The following is a 17,974-nucleotide window of genomic DNA, read 5'->3' as shown; positions in this document are numbered from 1 at the left end:
CAAGTTACGCCTTGACAGATGATTCGCACTGCCTTGGAAATCCCAATTGCTGGGACAGAGTTGGGCTAATTGCCCATCTTCTGCCAAGCAATTACGTACAAAAATTTTATGGTTGATGCAGTGTAAGGGGATTAGATAGAGAGAGTTACTCATTCTATTAGCTCCGGAATGAATTGTAAAACTATCTAAAACACCTCCAGTGATTAATGTACAGATTTTTCAGATCTTTGTTCGGGCTGTGTTGTATTTATGTTTGTATCATCTGTCCATGTTATTTTATATGAAATTTCACAGAGCTTAAACGATTTATCAGAACACTAATTCCTAAATTAGATTTAAGAATTAATTCCCAAATAATCTTTTTCGGTGGGTCTGTGTGTGAGAGAGAGAGAGAGAGAGAGCAGGTCATTTTGGAACTATTTATTCTCCTAGTCCTTGTAATTATTCTGAAAATACATCGAGTAAAATGCAATATAAAGAAAGTTACCAGTATTGGAGCTAAACACTTTTCCTTTGGTGTACTGATTGGAGCACCGGGCCCACGTGATCCCAGGTACGCTTCCACACACGCTGCACCCCGGGATCCGTGGGCCATTACGCTGTCCATGAGCATGCAGTGTCAGAGAGCAAGTTCACGAAGGAGGGTCCCCATCAGGCAAGTTCGTATTGTATTTGGATGCCAGTGGCGTACTCTGTAGGTATGCCGCCGACCACAAAATCTGCCCCATTATATCTGAATTCAAAGCAGTGTGTGAATACCAAATGATGGAATTAGCAGTAGATCTCTAAGTGGATGGGCATAAAGGAAATAATTAAATTATATATGATCAGTTAAATTTTCCAGTGTTTCGGCAGGAAAATTAAAAAATACAGCACTGATCGGCATACCTGACAACCGGTACAGGGAAAGCGTTTTATCTGAACAATGTAAAGTGTTTGATCCATTAGCAAAGGGTAAGTTATCATTAGACCCAGATGCAACATTACACTTATTTTCTAATTTAAAATGTGCTTAAAGGAATGCCATCATCACTGTAGTATTGGTGCAATGAAGATCAGTAATTTCTTCTGAGTATAGCAGCATTAAACGCCTTTCCTTTCAACAACTTGCATTCATATAACACCTTTAATGTAGAAAGGTGTCCAAAAGCACTTAACATAAGCGCAATCAGGCGATAATGGACATCAGGCCAGTGGAAGAGGTATTAGGAGGGATGATGAAAAGCTTGATCAAAGAGCTGGGGTTTAAGGAAGGTCTTAAAGGACAAGAGGGAAGTGGAGCGGCAGAGGGGTTTAGGGAGTGAATTCCAGACCATTAGGGCCGAGACAGCTGAACGTACAGCTGCCAATGGTGGGGTAAAGGGACGGGCTTGAACAAGAGACCAACGTCGGAGGAACAGATTTTGTAGGCCTGGAGGAGGTAACAGAGATATGGAGGGGCAAGGCCATGAATGTATCTAAACACTAGGATGTGAATTTTTACCTGGAGGCATCAGGATCGGGTGCCAATATAGGTCAGCAAGGACAGGAGTGACAGGCGAGGTCTTGATGTGGAATAAAATATGGGCAGCAGAATTTTGGATGATATGTCAATATCTGGCGACAGTGGCTGAGAAGGGGGGATGGAATTAATGGCAAATGTACAAAGTTTGTGGAGGGAGCCGAAGGTGATGGCTTTGGTCTTCTCGGTGTTTCACTGGAGAAGATTACGGCTCATCCAAGACTAGATGTCAGATGAACAGTCTGACAGCACAAAGGCAGTAGATGGGCTGATAGAAGTGGTGGAGAGGTAGAGCTGGGTGTCATCAGCGTACATGTGGAAGCTGATTAAATTACTTCGGATAGTATCGCCAACGGGCAGCATATAGATGAAGATGTGGGGCCAAGGATAGTTCCTGGGGACTCCCAAGGTGGGAACAGAAGCCATTGGTGGGGATGCTCTGGCTATGAAGAGCGGAACCAAGCAACGGCAGTCCCACTGAGCATGACAGTGGAGGAGAGGCGTTGAAGGAGGATGGTGTGGTCGACCATGTTAAAGGTTGCTGAGAAGTGGAGGAGGGAAAAGGCACCATAGTCATAGTCACAGAAATGTCATTTGTGACTTTAAGAACATAAGAAATAGGAGCAGGAGTTGGCCATTTGGTCCTTTGAGCCTGCTCCACCATTCAATAAGATCATGGCTGATCTTCTACCTCATCTCCACATTCCTGAACTATCCCCAAATCTCTTGATTCCCTTAATATTCAAAAATCTATCGATCTCTGTCTTGAATATACTCAATGACTGAGCATCTTCAGCCCTCTAGGGTAGAGAATTCCAAAGATTCACCACCCTCTGAGTGAAGAAATTTCTCCTCATCTCAGTCCTAAATGGCCGACTCCTTATTCTGAGACTGTGACCCCTGGTTCTAGACTCCCCAGCCAGGGGAAACATCCTCCCTGCATCTACCCTGTCAAGCCCTGTAAGAATTCTGTATGTTTCAATGAGATCACCTCTCATTCTTCTAAACTCCAGAGAATATAGGCCTAGTCTACTCAATCTCTCCTCATAGGACAATCCCCCCATCCCAGGAACCAGTCTGGTGAACCTTCGTTGCACTCCCTCTACGTCAAGTATATCCTTCCTTAGGTAAGGAGACCAAAACTGTACACAATACTCCAGGTGTGGTCTCACCAGGGCCCTATGTAATTGCAGTAAAACGTCTTTACTCTTATACTCAAATCCTTTTGTAATAAAGGCCAACATACCATTTGTTTTCCTAATTGCTTGCTGTACCTGCATGTTAACTTTCAGTGATTTGTGTACAAGGACACCCAGGTCCCTCTGAATACCAACATTTCCCAATCTCTCACCATTTAAAAAATACCCTGCTTTTCTGTTTTTCCTACCAAAGTGGATAACTTCACATTATATTCCATTTGCCATGTTCTTGCCCACTCACTTAGCCTGTCTATATCCCCATGAAGCCTCCTTGCATCCTCCTCACAACTTACATTCCCACCCAGCTTTGTATCATCAGCAAACTTGGATATATTACATTTGTTCCCCTCATCCAAATCATTAATGTAGATTGTAAATAGCTGAGGCCCAAGCACTGATCCTTGTGGTATCCCACTAGTTACAGCCTGCCAACCCGAAAATGACTCATTTATTCCTACTCTGTTTTCTGTCCGTTAACCAATCCTCAATCCATGCTGGTATATTACCCCCAATCCCATGAGCCCTAATTTTGTTTAATTTGTGTTATTTCAGTGCTGTGTTTGGAGGGGAACTTAATTGGAGAGATTTAAATATTGAGGCACAGGAAAGATGGGCATAGATTTGAGAGGCAACAACAGGTTCAAAAATTTGGAGAAAGGGAGGTTGGAGATGGAGTGGGAGTTTGCAAGGATAGAGGGGTTGAGGGTAGGTTTCTTGAAGAGAGGGTGATAATGGTGATTTTGAAAGGGAGAGGGCAAGTACTTGAGGAGAGGGGCCAGGAAGATAAGTTAGGTGGTCAGTAGTTTAATGGGAATGTGGTCAAGGGAGCAGGAGGTGGATCTTATAGACAAGATGGAACCAAGGAGCCCTGGCAAAGCTGAGGTCAATGGACAAATCCTCCAGTGGCCGGTGTCATACTTTACACATTGGAAAATAATTCTGTTTGTCAAAGGTCAATCATCACAGCCCCAGGACATTGCTGATGGAGGTTCTCAGTGCAGCATCCTCAGCCTAAGCATCTTAGTTGCTCCATCAATGACTTTCCATTGTCATGAGGTCAGGAGTGGGGCAGTTCACTGACTATTCTACAGTTCAGCTCCATTTATAACTCTGCTGATAATGGAGCAGCCCATGCCACCCTACAGCACGACCTGGACAACATCTAGGTTTGGGTAACAAATGGCAGGTAACATTCACGACAAATAGTTGCCAGGAAATTACCATCTCCAATAAGAAAAAGCCTAGCCATCTCCGCCTGACTTTCAACAGCACCGTCATCACCAGCTCCCCCACCGTTGAAATCCTGGGAGTTTCCATTGACCAGAAGCTTAATTGAATCAGCCATATCAACACTATGGCTACAAGAGCAGGGCAAACCAGACTCAGTGTCTCTTGAACTTCTGCAAGGCTCAAGTCGGGAGTTTGGAGGATACTCACCACCAGTGTTCCCGTTAAGCCGCGCGGCTGCACAGCGGTCTGGAAGCCCTGCGTAGGCCACTCACTGGCTTTACAATGGTAATAACTGTGCATGCGCGAAAAATTGAATGGGCCGCACAGCCAGTTAAAGGGCCCATGCACCCAAAAAAAAATTACAGGGAACATTGCTCACAACCCAGCTGTGTCGATACTCAAGATGACATCCAGGACAAAGCAGTCTGCTTGATTGGTGCCCCTGCATTCAGAATCCTCCTTATCCACCACACGCACATTGTGGTCGCAGTATGTACTATCAATAGGATGCACTGCAGAAACTCACTAAGCTACTCCAACATCAGTCCCAACTCCACAACACCTACCACTGAGAAGAACATGATAAGTAATATCATGGTAACACCATCACCTGTACATGCCCCTCAAAGTCACACACCATTTTGACTTGGACTTACACAGCCATTCCTTCTTCATTGTTGGGCCAAAATCCTGGAATCCCCTACCTTTGGTGTCCAATAGAAATCAGTGACTAGCCACAGATGTGGTTGCAGTGACACCATTCTAGCCACATGCACTAATTTTAGTAGAAAACACGTTACACATAACACAGGTAAATGTACTTCACGTTGCGAGGTATACTTTGACTTCATCAAAGTGATTGCTACGAATGTTGACTTGCAGATGTGACACGCCAGACCTGCCCCTGCTCTCCATTCAGAATGTGGTTGGATGCTGCGCCCCCCTTTGCCATGATGCTTCCTGCTATACTTGTATAAAAAGGTTTCCATTTAAGATCAAGTGACTGCTTCTATCATATTTTTCTGCATTTATTTAATTCTGAATAATTCATCTAACTGCATGTTAATTTACCTGGAATCGGGGTGTCAGCCTTGGCTCAGTGGTAGCATTCATGCTTCTGAGTCAGAAGGCCCACTCTAGGACTTAAGCACATAATTAAGGCTGATACTTCAGTTCAGTACTGCTTTGTAAGAGATGCCGTCTTTTGGAAGGAACGTTAAGTGACGTCCCATCTGCCCTCTCAGGTGGACGTAAAACATCCCATGGCAATATTTGAAGAGCAGCAGATTCTCCTCATGTCCTGACCAACATTCCTCTCTCAATCAACACTATTAAAACAGATTATCTGGTCATTTATCTCATTGCTGTTTGTGGGACCTTGCTGTGCACAAATTGGTTGTTGCAATTCCCTACATAACAAAAGTGACCACACTACAAAAACAATTACTTATCTTGCTGGATCAAGAAACCATAGTCAGTGAAAAATCAATTAAAAATACTCAAAATTGTATTTTAACTGGCTAATGCAAAACTAAGAAATACCTCCGACAGAAACATCTAGAAACTAAAAAATGTGTACCAATCATTCTAAATGCATTTAAATGTATGTACTTGTAGAAATGACAAACCACAACATTTTCAAATGGACACACTGACCAACAGTTAAAATGTTTTTGTGGCACTGATAGAGTAGGCACCACCTGCCGGGGGTGGGCGGCCCTCGCTTGCATCAATTAAGGTGAGTAAAGATAGTGGGGGGCAGGAACACGACATGATGCAATGCGACAACCCCCCCACTGTACATTCCCACCGTGGGGGGGGGGGGTGGCGGGGGTTGGGTTAAAATCTACCCCAGTATAGGCAAGTACTGTAGTTATTTCTATTATTGCCACTAACTAACTGATATGTGTGCTTCTGCCTGCATTTTATACTGCCGGAAAATTACTAGAACCTTCAGAATGTTAGTCTTAATAAAAGCTGTCAGTAGCAATGAAAATTTCATGCATAGATTGAGAACAGCCTTTATACTTCCTAATTAAAAACTAAATGGAAATACTAAGGCGTGACTGTCAATATTACCAGTGGGACTATGAATCTAGTGAAGAATTAGATTGGGCAGTATGTCCTACGTTAAGAGGGGAAAATGTGTTACCACCAACAGCCAGTTGAAAAGCCTAGTCCCTAATGTAACTTGCTGTGTAATTATACTGTACTCTACTCTCTTAACAGGCTCAGGAGCCATGTTATAGCCTATAACAAGCATGAAATGAAACGGCTGGGAATCAAGATCCAATAGCCTTAATAGTTAGAAGGCAGAGGGGAGATTTTCCTGGGTATGCCACCAGGCGCACTGGATCACCTAATGCAATGAATATTGGAAAGTCAGATGGGTTGGAGCACACTCTGGTAAAGGACCTGCATGATTTTCCTTCTATTTTAATTATTGGAAGGGAAATTGGGTCAATTCCTTTACAGACCTTTGGTTAAACCTCCTCAATTTTCTGACACGTGCTGTATCCAGGCAATCTAATGCGCCTTGGTGCAGATCCAGGAAAATCTCATTTAACTCCTCAGACCCATGCTCCTCTACCTCCCTGTCTGCCAGATCTCTGCCTTGCTTTGCTGGGCAGGCCCACTGTCTCCCACTGTCCCAACCTTGCTGCACTCCATTACATATCACAGGTTCTCTCCCAGCACTCTTTTCTGATTTGTTCATCTCCCTCTCCCAGCATTTACCCTGTCTATTTCATTCCTGGGAGATGAGTTTTTCCAACTTCCTTCCCATCCCTTTTCATTCCCACACCCTCCAAATTTCAGCATTTCTCCAGCTATCCATCCTCTCTACATTTCTATCATAAAAACTCACTACAATCACCAACAGGGCCATTTATTATTACTTCTTCATCTCTAACTATACACATCCTCTTCGCTGCCTCTAACCACTCCACCTACTCTTTCTGCCCTTGAAGAAGAAAAAATCCACTAATTCCTTCACTAACACCATCTCCCACTCCATTGGCCCACCACTTGCACTAACATTGTCAGCTACTCTTCAATGCGATCATCCCCACCAGATCCTGGATAGTCTCCCATTTCCACTCACACCAGAGCTCTGCAACAGTTTGTTCCTTCCAGACTTCATTTTGTTGACCAGAGACTAGTGCATATAGCATACAATTATATGAGCTGCCCAGTCAGGTTGGGCTTGATCACCTCAATCAATACCGTGCATCTCTCTCATCATTTAAGGGTCATCCTGGAATTCAAGAACAAACCCAAACTCCTCTTTCATACCACTGCCTCCTCCAATCTCCCTCCACTCTCTCTCTCCACCCTCACCTCTAGTTTAAGCTGTGGGAAACTTGTGGACTTCTTGTTTCCAAAATGAAGGCCATCTACTCAACCATATCTTCTCTTTTTAACACTACTGTTGATACCACTGTCCTTGCAAAATACCACCCTAATTCCAGCCTGCCATTTCTCTCCCTTGAACATCTTTTGCCACCAAACTTCATACTCACATTTCACATCACTACTTCTTCGGGTGTCTGACTGGCCCACAGTACTAAGAACACCTTGGTTAAAGTCATCAATGTCACCCTGTCTGACTGAAACCATGACTTGCTGTGCCTCCTTATACCCCTTTACCTCTCTGTCACTTTCAAGACTGTTGACCATTCCATTGTCCTCCATCATCTCTCTCCTGCAGTCCACCTATGTGGCATCACTTTCTCATGACTCTACTTCTATCTGTCTCAAAGCAGTCACTACATCACAACTACAACAACAACATGCCTATATAGTGCCTTTACAGTAGTAAAACATTCCAAGGTGCTTCACAGGAACGATTATCAAACAAAATTTAATATTGAGCTACATAAGGAAATAATAGGACAGGAGGTACATTTTAAGGAGGAGAAAGAGGTATAGAGGTGAAGAGGTTTAAGGAGGGAATTCCAGAGCTTAGGGGCTTGGCAACTGAAGGCACGGTTGCCAATAATGAAACAAAGAAAATCGGGGATGCGCATGATGCCAGAATTGGAGGAGCGCAGAGATTTCGTCGGGTTGTAGGACTGGAGGAGGTAACAGAGATAGGGAGAGGCAAGGCGAAGCCATGGAGTGATTTGAAAACAAGGATGAGAATTTTAAAATTGAAGCGTTGCTGGACCAGGAGCCAACGTAGGTCAGTGAGTACAGGACTGATGGGTGAGTTAGGATATGGGCAGCAGAGTTTTGGTTGAGCTCAATTTTATGGTGGGTAGAACGTGGGAGACCGGCCAGGTGTGCATTGGAAGAGTCGCGTCTTGAGGTAACAAAGGCATGGATGAGGGTTTTAACAGCAGATGAGCTCTGGCAGGAGGGGAGACAGGCAATGCTACGGAGGTGGAAATAGGTAGTCTTGGTGATGAGAGGATATGGGGTTGGAAGCTTAGCTCAAGGTCAAATAGGACGCCAAGGTTGTGAATAGTCTGTTTCAGCCTTAGACAGTGGCCAGGGAAAAGGATGGAGTTAGTGGCTAGGGATTGGAGTTTGTGATGGGGACTGAAGACAATGTCTTCGGTCTTCCCAATATTTAATTGGAGAAAATTCTGGATGTTAGACAAGCAGCATAACAAATCAGAGGTAGCAGAGGGGTTGCGAGAGGTTTTTCCTCTGGTGCTTACACAATAACTTCTGATTAGCTCCTATTCAGATTATTCTTTGGTGACATTATCCACAAACATGGAATATGCTTCCACAAGTATATCAATGACGCATAGCTCTCTGCCACCACCATTGACTTCAAGGCTGTTGGTGTACTATCTGACGGCTAACATCAAGTTCTGAGATGATGACTAATTCCTACAAATCAGAAAAACTGATGCCGCCCCCCTCCCCCCGTCATCATTTGAGTATTGTATCTCAGATAAACAGTTCACTACCGAATACTTTTAGTCACATATTGATGCAGAAAATACTATTGCTGGCATCTGCATCAATAAAAAAAAAATACCAAAACTGACACAAAGGGCCCGATTTTGTGGATTGTGTGGGAAATGGTTGGATTCCCCCGAATGTGGGGTTCTGACACACAAAAAAATGGGTCAGCCAGCTGCACGCAATTTTCCCTCAAGTGGCCAATTAATTTCCAGCATGTGGGCAGCCTTGCTAATTGTCCATTTCCAGTCAGGAAGCCCCACAGTATGATGTCATCATTCATGGTGCTTTCAAGGTCCACAGCAAGCATTGCTTCCTCTGTTGGCTTCCAAACGAACCATGCAGGATGGCAGAGGAGCCTTCAGCAGCTGTGGCCAGTGCCAGACCTCGAGCTGCCTCCAAATTCGACGAAGCTTCACTGCAGGTATTATTGGATGGGGTTAGGGCCCACAGGGAGGTCCTCTTCCCTAGGTGAGGCAGGAAGAGGCCTTCCACTGAGACCAAGGCTGCATGGATGCAGGTGTCAGCAGATATCAAATCGAATGTGCATGTAACCTTGGCATCACATCTCTAACTCCTTCCTCTACTCCCCCACAGGACCATCCAGAGTCCCCGTCCCCACTGTGGAGGAGGAAGAGACTGTGCAGCCAGACTCCTCAGAGGAAGCTCCAACCTCTGAGGGCGCAGCGTCAGCAGAAGTAAGCCCACCCAGCACCAGCGCAGACACTCACACTTCGGGGGGACCTTCAGGACATAGAGTAGTGTTGTCACCTGGTGTTTCACAGCTCACAAGTGAGCCTCAGCAGATTCTGGAGACAGGGACAGCAGTGGCGAGTCCTCGTCGGAGGGCGCAGGACTCTGCCAGTTCAGCTCAGCTGCGCTGCATGTCGACCCTCTGCCTCTGGGTCCATCTGCAAGAGAAGAGGTGATGGATCTCCATGCACAGATGCAGGAGTCTCTGGCAGGTTTTGTCTCCAGGGTCGCTGCGAGTGCGGAGCGAGTGGAGGAGTCCATAGCGACCATGAGCAGAGCCTTTGTGGAGTCATTGGCGCATGAACGCATCACCATGAAAAGGTTGGCAACCTCCATGGAGGAGATAACACGCCAGGGTACGGAAAACATGGTGAGTGCTCATAAGAGAATGACATCTCTTGAGGAGCATTGGCCATCTATTGAACAGAGAAACCAGACCTTCATGGAAGTCTTTCTGAGTAGGACTGCCAGTGCAGATACGGGTCCCCATGGCCCCCTCAAGCGCAGCAAGGTGCTCTCAAGCCACTTCCAAGCGCTGGCCCCTTCTGGTCTGTGCAGCTTCAGGTGAGTGAGCAGCAGCCTGGTGCTCCTGGTGCTCATCTGGTTCTGCTGCTGCCGCCTCTGCTGCTGGAGATCCTCTAATGGCAAGAAGGGAAGGAAGAAAAGGCATCCCATGCTTCTGGTAGATGCCTCCGCAGAGGAAGCGCTGAGTGAGGGTGGCGAGAGGGGCTTCCCAGGAGATCACATTGGAGAAGTGTGTGAGGCTCCAACCTTCCACAGCTGTGCCTAAGCCTTGAAGAAGTAGCCCCAAGCCTTCAACAGCAAGGTCCTTCAACATACAAATGCTGTCCCTTTAAATCGCAGCTTTCCCGAATGACCTGCAGCTGAGAGCAAGCAAGCCGGCAAGCTTCACACCAGGTTTCATCAGCGGGGTTCCCCGCAGGCATGTTTAGCATGGGGAACCCCTGAAAATCACAAGGGCACCCTAAAATGGCATTAAACATGCCAATAATTGGTGATCAGGGTCCCGACGGCCAGTCCCGCCAGCCGGCTCGCGGAGAAAGTCGGACGGGGCGGGGAATCAGGCGGGGGGTTGCGACCCCCTATTTCGGCGATTTTTGGCCCCCGCCCGCCCGAAAAGCCGCCCGATGGCTGGCAGAAAATCGGGGCCAAACAGTCAACTGTTTATCAGAGATTATCTCAATTGGTGAGGGGTGACATCAGCAGAATTCCAGAATTTGGTGCAATGGAAGTGGGGGAGCATAGCCCATGGCAAAAAAATTCTGGGAAAAGGACAGTGATGGAAATACATTCCCAACCCCAATGGTTGCACCTCTGCTCTATTCTTATATACACTAGTGATTTTAAGGCTGCAATCTCATCAGGATTCAAATGTTATAAATTACTCAAGCTTTCACATTATGAATTTATATTTTAATCCTTCCACTAGATTACTCCCAGGTGCCTATTTTCTTCATATAATTTGATTCAGCTTGATCTTCCCTGAAATTCTGTACATGTACATTAGAATCAAATCAAATCAAATCAACTTTTATTGTCATTGTTAGTGCACAAGTGCAGTACAACGAAATGTAGGCTTGCGGCTCCCGAGAGTGTACAATTTGGATTAGGACACTTAAACATTTCAACATACATTTGTACATATATATTAGCATAAATATGACCATAATAAAGTGCATCGGCAGATGTGCAGGCTTTAGTGTTTATTTGTGGAGTTCAGTAGGACGACAGCCCTGGGAAAGAAGCTGTTCCTAAATCTGGTCGTACGGGTTATAACTCTCCTGCTTGAGATTAATCAATAATAGAATCATGGAATTTTACAAAATCAGACCATTCGGTCCAACATGCCTATGCTGGCTCTCTGAATTTCTACTTAGTCCCATTCCCTGTCCTTTCCCCATACTCTTTTCAGTTTTTGTTATTCAAATATTTATTCACTTCTCTAAAAGCTATTATGGATTCTGCTTCCCCACTGTTTCTGGTAGGGATTTGCATATCCTAACAATCCTCTGGGTAATAAAAAAAATCCCCTAATTTTCCCATCTTCTATACTTTTAAGCAAACATCAGTTCTAATTTTAAAATCCTGAAACAAATATTTTTATGCCTACTGGTACATTGTTGAAATATAACGATATACATATAAAAATCTTTTTTCTGTAGAATAAGGACGAGACAATGGTTATAAAATTAAAATGCCATAAATTGCTACACTTAAAAACAGTTAATACTGTATAGTGTTGCGGTTTTTAAAAAAATGAACGCTCGTGAGTTCTAGTTGGAAGAAAGGTCCCCAAACTCCCAGTGATGTCCCGCTATTACACGACGAAGCTCCCACTAATATCTCCACGTCCCTCTAGCCGCCCAGACACACACTCACTACCCGGCCCCCACCCCACATACACATCACCGCTGCTCCCTGCGGAATTCTTTCCCACTGTTTACGCAACTCCAGAGAAGGGATCACTTCCGCCGGATTGCGCATTGGTTTGGAGGAAGGGGGGAGGGATTGGAGGCGGGGAATCTCTTCCGGGATTGCGGTGATTTTGGAAGCTGGAGTTGGGAGGCAGAGCGCGGCGCGTGGAATGTGAAGAATTCTGTGCTGGCAGCGGTGGAGGCTCGGCGCCTGCGGACTGGGCTGGTGCTGGGACACGGTGAGTAGCGCTGGCTGCTGTCGGCGGGGGCAGGGGCTGAGATACTGGAGTCAACCAGGGTCGTGCGAGCGTCTCCTCTAACAGCATCAAGGGGGCAACGGGGAAAGGGATTGCGGCAGAGAGTGAGGGGCGGACTGAGACGGAGTGACTGCGGCTTCTAGCCGACAGCCTGGTGTAGAGGTGACAGCAGGGACCAGGAGAGGGGGAAGAAGAGCGCCAACAGTGTGAGTGGAAAATAACAGCGACGGCGTTGAGATGCTGAAGGGAAGGAGATGCGGACAGCGGTAAAGGCAGCAACGTCCCTGAGGAAATGTTGGTTTATAAAAGGGCAGAATGTCGCGATCGGTTAAAACGTTCCCGCCTGAGTATTGCTGGCTACAGTGTAAAGGTGTTGAATAACATCTAGCGGTACTGCGCCACTTAAAAAAAGCCAACCTTTTCCAAGTACCGCATTGATAGCAATCGTTTAGATGCAAAAATATCAGGAGATATTCGGGAGCGAGATTCCTTAAACGGAGGTAAAGCTGACTCAATTGTAGAGAAACTGCGGAATATAGAGTGCGACAGAGGGAAGCGGGTGAAGCGGCGGAACGGAAAACACTGGAAGAGTTGGAGGTGATGGGGTTCGTTGCCATTGAGAATCCCAGCACGTCCAGTCTAGCGCGTCCCTCAAAAGCATGAAGTGCGGCTGTGATCTGGCGTCTGGAGCCATGCAGAGGTCCTTGTCATATTAAAGATGGGGCATTTTTTAAATTAAAGTTAGCAGTAGTTAGAGACCAGGGCTAAAGCGAGATCAGCAGGAAGATTGTGAGCTCCGTTTAAAGGGGAGGGCGAGGTAATCTGTTATATTTCATGTACAGATGACTAAGTACAGAGGGTAGGTGCTGTTCCATCTGCGCAATTTAGTTGTGGGGCTTTTTATAACACGTAGTTGTGGAAAAAGACGACTGGAGCAGGTTCAATACATCAATCAATTTAAACAGTATTTACAGAAATGTCCAGAAACCAACGGGCTGAATGTTTACATTTTACCCGTGTCTAGTGGCCGACGCAGCAGAACAGAGCCACCAGACCTTGCGTATTTTTCTTGGTGCTGTCTGTACTCGCAATCCGTTCCGTGCTCCATCTGCTGCAACCTGATGATTTGTATCTGCACCTATTTGGTCCATCTCCCTGCGGGATTGATGGTTTTATGTTATAGTCCAAATAACGGATCATCTGGCTTTTGGGTCTGTATCTCCTTAATTGGCTCCCCCCGCCCGCCCCAAGGAAGAAGGTAGGGATCGGCGCTATTCAATTTCAAGTGTGTCTGGTGTCGTGCGTTTCTGTTCGGAGCTGTGGGGAGGACAGGTCTGGTGTATTTTATTGCAACCAATTGAGTATATCCTTCATTTCGCCACAGTTGCAAAGGATATATAGTAATTATACCTCCCCTTTTGTCAGAGCCAGGTACAAGTACGTAATGCCGTTATAGCTTTATTGCTCAGGTAGATAAGTGATTGATTTGAAATGTCGGCGTTAGCTTGTTATAGAAACAGGCTTGACTGTTGTCTTTTCAACGTCGTTTCATTCTTCGCCAGCACGCCTTTTTAATGTAGGTTGTTCCAACATGATGTGAGAATTCTGTTCATTATTTTCCGTTTAAACTAAGGTGGGTTGAATTTTTTTTTAGAGGAGCGCTGATCGGCACTGCAATAGTTTGAATGTTTTTTGTAGGTGATTGCTCCAAAGAACAATGCAGTAAATGTTTTGAAGAGTTCATTTCAACTTCGTTTAAAACGAAATCTGAACAGATTATTTAATTGTATTCGACAGTACTTAAAACCTGTCGCCTCAAATATAAAGCACAGCTTCGACAACAATAGGTGTTACATTTCTAATTTATACTGTTTAATTCTGATCCTGCATTGTTCTTTCTGACTCCAGGTGTCATTGATCTGTATAGAATCACATAAAGGCTCGAAATGATTCTTGTAGTCTAATATCTTTCTGTAAGGATTGTGTTTTTGAGATAGATTCGGACACACCAGATACTGGCAGCATTTGCTTTTTCCCCTCCTATTCCCCCTTTTTTTGCATTTCATAACCAGTGAGATTATGTTGCCTCCTGTGGTGCCAGGGAAACTCTAGAACTCGGTGGTTGACTTCATCAAAACTGCCAGCAGACATATTCCAAAATTAAGACACAAATCATTTGGTGCAGGCCATAAATCAAGGTATTTTTTATGTAGTGTATCCTGTGAAATAGATGTACTGTTGTTGGATTAAAGTGTGTAACCTATGTTTGTCATATAATGTAGTAAAAGTATTTCTTCAATATCCCTTTCTTGCAGGCTTTGCAGTTACAAGTTAAAGAACACATTCATTACCTGGATTTGCTCTTTAGTACCGCTTTACAGTTATAAAATGAACTAATTTGTTCACAGTAATGTTTATATTTTACTTTCTCCCACAGTTGGTGGGAAGTTAGATTTTGACACACCCAACTGATTTTATTTGTGCTTAAAAATGAACAGTACAGTATTTATTTACCTGACATATCCACCATTCCATGAGGCAACACTGAAGTGTAAAATACCTTTTTTTTTAAAGTACATTTATAAATGTTTTGAGAACAAAAATTTTGCCAGTATCTTAAAAGAAATCTCTCTCTAGAATTCTAAGAAATTTTGATAACATTTCAAAATTGTCTAATATATTTATTAGTGAAAATTACATTAGGTTTAGGCCACAAGGTGTAGCTGAAATTACAGTAATTGCATGGAAATTGGCAATTTTAAGAAATGATATTATGTGGCCATGCCAGTAAAAAGCAACAATGTGGCCTGCATTGAAAGTGCAGGTACACCATATGGCTGCATACAAAGCATATATCTTTTAACCAGATCACAAGCCCTTTCTTTCTGTGTTTCTTTCTCTTGAGTCATTCAGAAAATTATTGTAGTTATATAAAACAGGGGTGGATTAGGAAGTTATCTTTAAGTGTTAAAAGTTAACGCATCACTCAAAAGCCAAATTATAAAAGTTGATAATGGACAGTTAATAGCCTGAGTTGAACTCCTCCTGTTCTTTCCCCTCCCCCTGCCCCCCATAAATTATAGGCTTGTATTGTTTGTGACTTCAGCACACAATTAGATAAACCCCATAGTTTGCAAGTTGAGGAAACTGGTATAATGGGGGACAAAGCTGTAGACATCATAGAATTACTTTTATTTTCTCCAGATCTTTTCTTGTCTAGCAGGTTTTCACTGAATGCGCTGCTTCATTTGGGAGGCTTGGGATCATGCACGTCTAACTGCGGTGGATGTTGTTCAGTAATCCCCAGCATGGTCTGTTTGACTGCTGAACCAGCCGAGTCTGAGTGTCTTTAGATGTGGGACTCAGATTTATGCTCCTCTGTTTGGGAGTCAAGCGGTGAACCATTTCAGTTACTGGGATACCTTTTGCTTTATTTTTTTAAGCATTTGTAAAGAGATATTAAATATAAATATCCTAAATTACAATCCAACTGTGTAAAAGTGAAATGCTGGTGAATTAGGCCATCCAGCATTTAACAAAACATTGGCTAGCTACTGTAAATCTCTGCTCTGGACTCAGGTATCCAAGATTATTACAGAATCTCTAAGATTATGAAAGCACCTTAAAATGCAATATACGGTACTGAGTTTCTTTTCTTCAGGTTGATTTAATTTGGGCCGAGATAAGCAATTTGTTGAAAAATGCAGTAGCTTCATGTACAGTATTATAACTTCTGCTAAGCTAGGAGTGGGGTCTTCAAATTGGTTTTCTGCTCTGTTGTTTCATCTGAAGCATACACTAGAGTTTGTTACACTTAATGTTTCATTTTAGGATTAACATTCAGTTCAACTTGAATTCCACTGAAAATAAGATGTATGGAGCCACTGTTTATTTACGAATATGGCAGATCCATGTTTATTTTGACCTGTTTTTGTTTTGTTGCATTAACAGCCAAATACAGAAAAAATATGGAAACAAATATATTCCAGGTGTTCTACAGGCAGTTTGCTATGTTTGGTCCTCCTCTTGGATTGATGTGGCAAATTTTTATTATTACCTTTTGAATTGTTCAAGTGTGGCTTGGATTCATGTGGCGTTCTCTTTCTACCAAACCCCATCACCAATCCCTAAAATTGAATACATGTCCTGAAAAGGGTATTGCACATTCTTAGTCGTGGGCACATTGGAGACATTATTCTGGAACTATGTCTTGCAATTTTAGATGAGAATGATTTGTGAGAATATTAAAGTGTAGAAAAAGGGTAATGAAATCTGAGAATGCTGTTGGTAAAGGTCTGTGCTTCATTATGGCAGGTTGACCTCCCTTGTCTGTTGCCTTTAGCGGTGGTGATTGAAAGCAGTGCAGACAGAAAGTGCCTTAAGGATTTGCCTTTGCATGCTTTAAATCACACTGGTATGCAGGGTTTCAGGCAAAAGTGTTAACTATAGTAAAAGTGCACAGAGGTGGTTACAGTATTTATGGCTGTGAAATGCAATTAGTGTGAAACCTTCAAAATGTTTGAGTGTCTTTAGACCAAATGCACAACTGAAGATGACCTCATCCATGCCTTTGTTATCTCTAGACTCGAATATTGAAACATGCTCCTGGCTGGTCTCCCATCTACCACCCTCCGTAAACTTGAGGTGATCCAAAACTCGTCTGCCCGTGTCCTAACTCGCACCAAGTCCCGTTCACCCATCACCCCAGTGCTCGCTGACCTACATTGGCTCCCAGTTAAGCAATGCCTTGATTTTAAAATTCTCATCCGTGCTTTCAAATCCCTCCATGGCCTCACCCCTCCCTATCTCTGTAACCTCCTCCATGGCCTCGCCCCTCCCTATCTCTGTAACCTCCTCCCATTGCCTCGCCCCTCCCTATCTCTGTAACCTCCTCCCATGGCCTCGCCCCTCCCTATCTCTGTAACCTCCTCCCATGGCCTCGCCCCTCCCTATCTCTGTAACCTCCTCCCATGGCCTCGCCCCTCCCTATCTCTGTAACCTCCTCCCATGGCCTCGCCCCTCCCTATCTCTGTAACCTCCTCCCATGGCCTCGCCCCTCCCTATCTCTGTAACCTCCTCCCATGGCCTCGCCCCTCCCTATCTCTGTAACCTCCTCCCATGGCCTCGCCCCTCCCTATCTCTGTAACCTCCTCCCATGGCCTCGCCCCTCCCTATCTCTGTAACCTCCTCCCATGGCCTCGCCCCTCCCTATCTCTGTAACCTCCTCCCATGGCCTCGCCCCTCCCTATCTCTGTAACCTCCTCCCATGGCCTCGCCCCTCCCTATCTCTGTAACCTCCTCCCATGGCCTCGCCCCTCCCTATCTCTGTAACCTCCTCCCATGGCCTCGCCCCTCCCTATCTCTGTAACCTCCTCCCATGGCCTCGCCCCTCCCTATCTCTGTAACCTCCTCCCATGGCCTCGCCCCTCCCTATCTCTGTAACCTCCTCCCATGGCCTCGCCCCTCCCTATCTCTGTAACCTCCTCCCATGGCCTCGCCCCTCCCTATCTCTGTAACCTCCTCCCATGGCCTCGCCCCTCCCTATCTCTGTAACCTCCTCCCATGGCCTCGCCCCTCCCTATCTCTGTAACCTCCTCCCATGGCCTCGCCCCTCCCTATCTCTGTAACCTCCTCCCATGGCCTCGCCCCTCCCTATCTCTGTAACCTCCTCCCGTCTTACAA

At 44.9% G+C, this 17,974-nt stretch overlaps 1 protein-coding gene across 5 annotated transcripts in view; it reads left to right on the top strand.

The window, feature by feature from the left end:
- The first annotated feature begins 12,142 nt into the window (after nt 1–12,142).
- apbb2b (amyloid beta (A4) precursor protein-binding, family B, member 2b) overlaps nt 12,143–17,974 on the top strand; it is a 449,372-nt gene continuing 443,540 nt past the window's right edge. For 3 of the 5 annotated variants that reach the window (XM_085969159.1, XM_085969171.1, XM_085969166.1), the window contains exon 1: nt 12,143–12,274. The gene's annotated coding sequence lies outside the window, so the exon portion shown is untranslated. Of the gene's footprint in view, nt 12,275–12,341; nt 12,499–17,974 lie in introns of those variants that run through there. The other 2 variants (XM_085969145.1, XM_085969152.1) reach the window with 2 other exon arrangements.

The sequence above is a fragment of the Somniosus microcephalus genome, chromosome 2 (assembly GCF_052327205.1).
Source record: "Somniosus microcephalus isolate GS21.2 chromosome 2, FLI_Smic_1.0, whole genome shotgun sequence".
Classification (NCBI taxonomy): Eukaryota; Metazoa; Chordata; class Chondrichthyes; order Squaliformes; family Somniosidae; genus Somniosus; species Somniosus microcephalus.
This window is presented reverse-complemented; position numbering and strand designations above follow the sequence as displayed.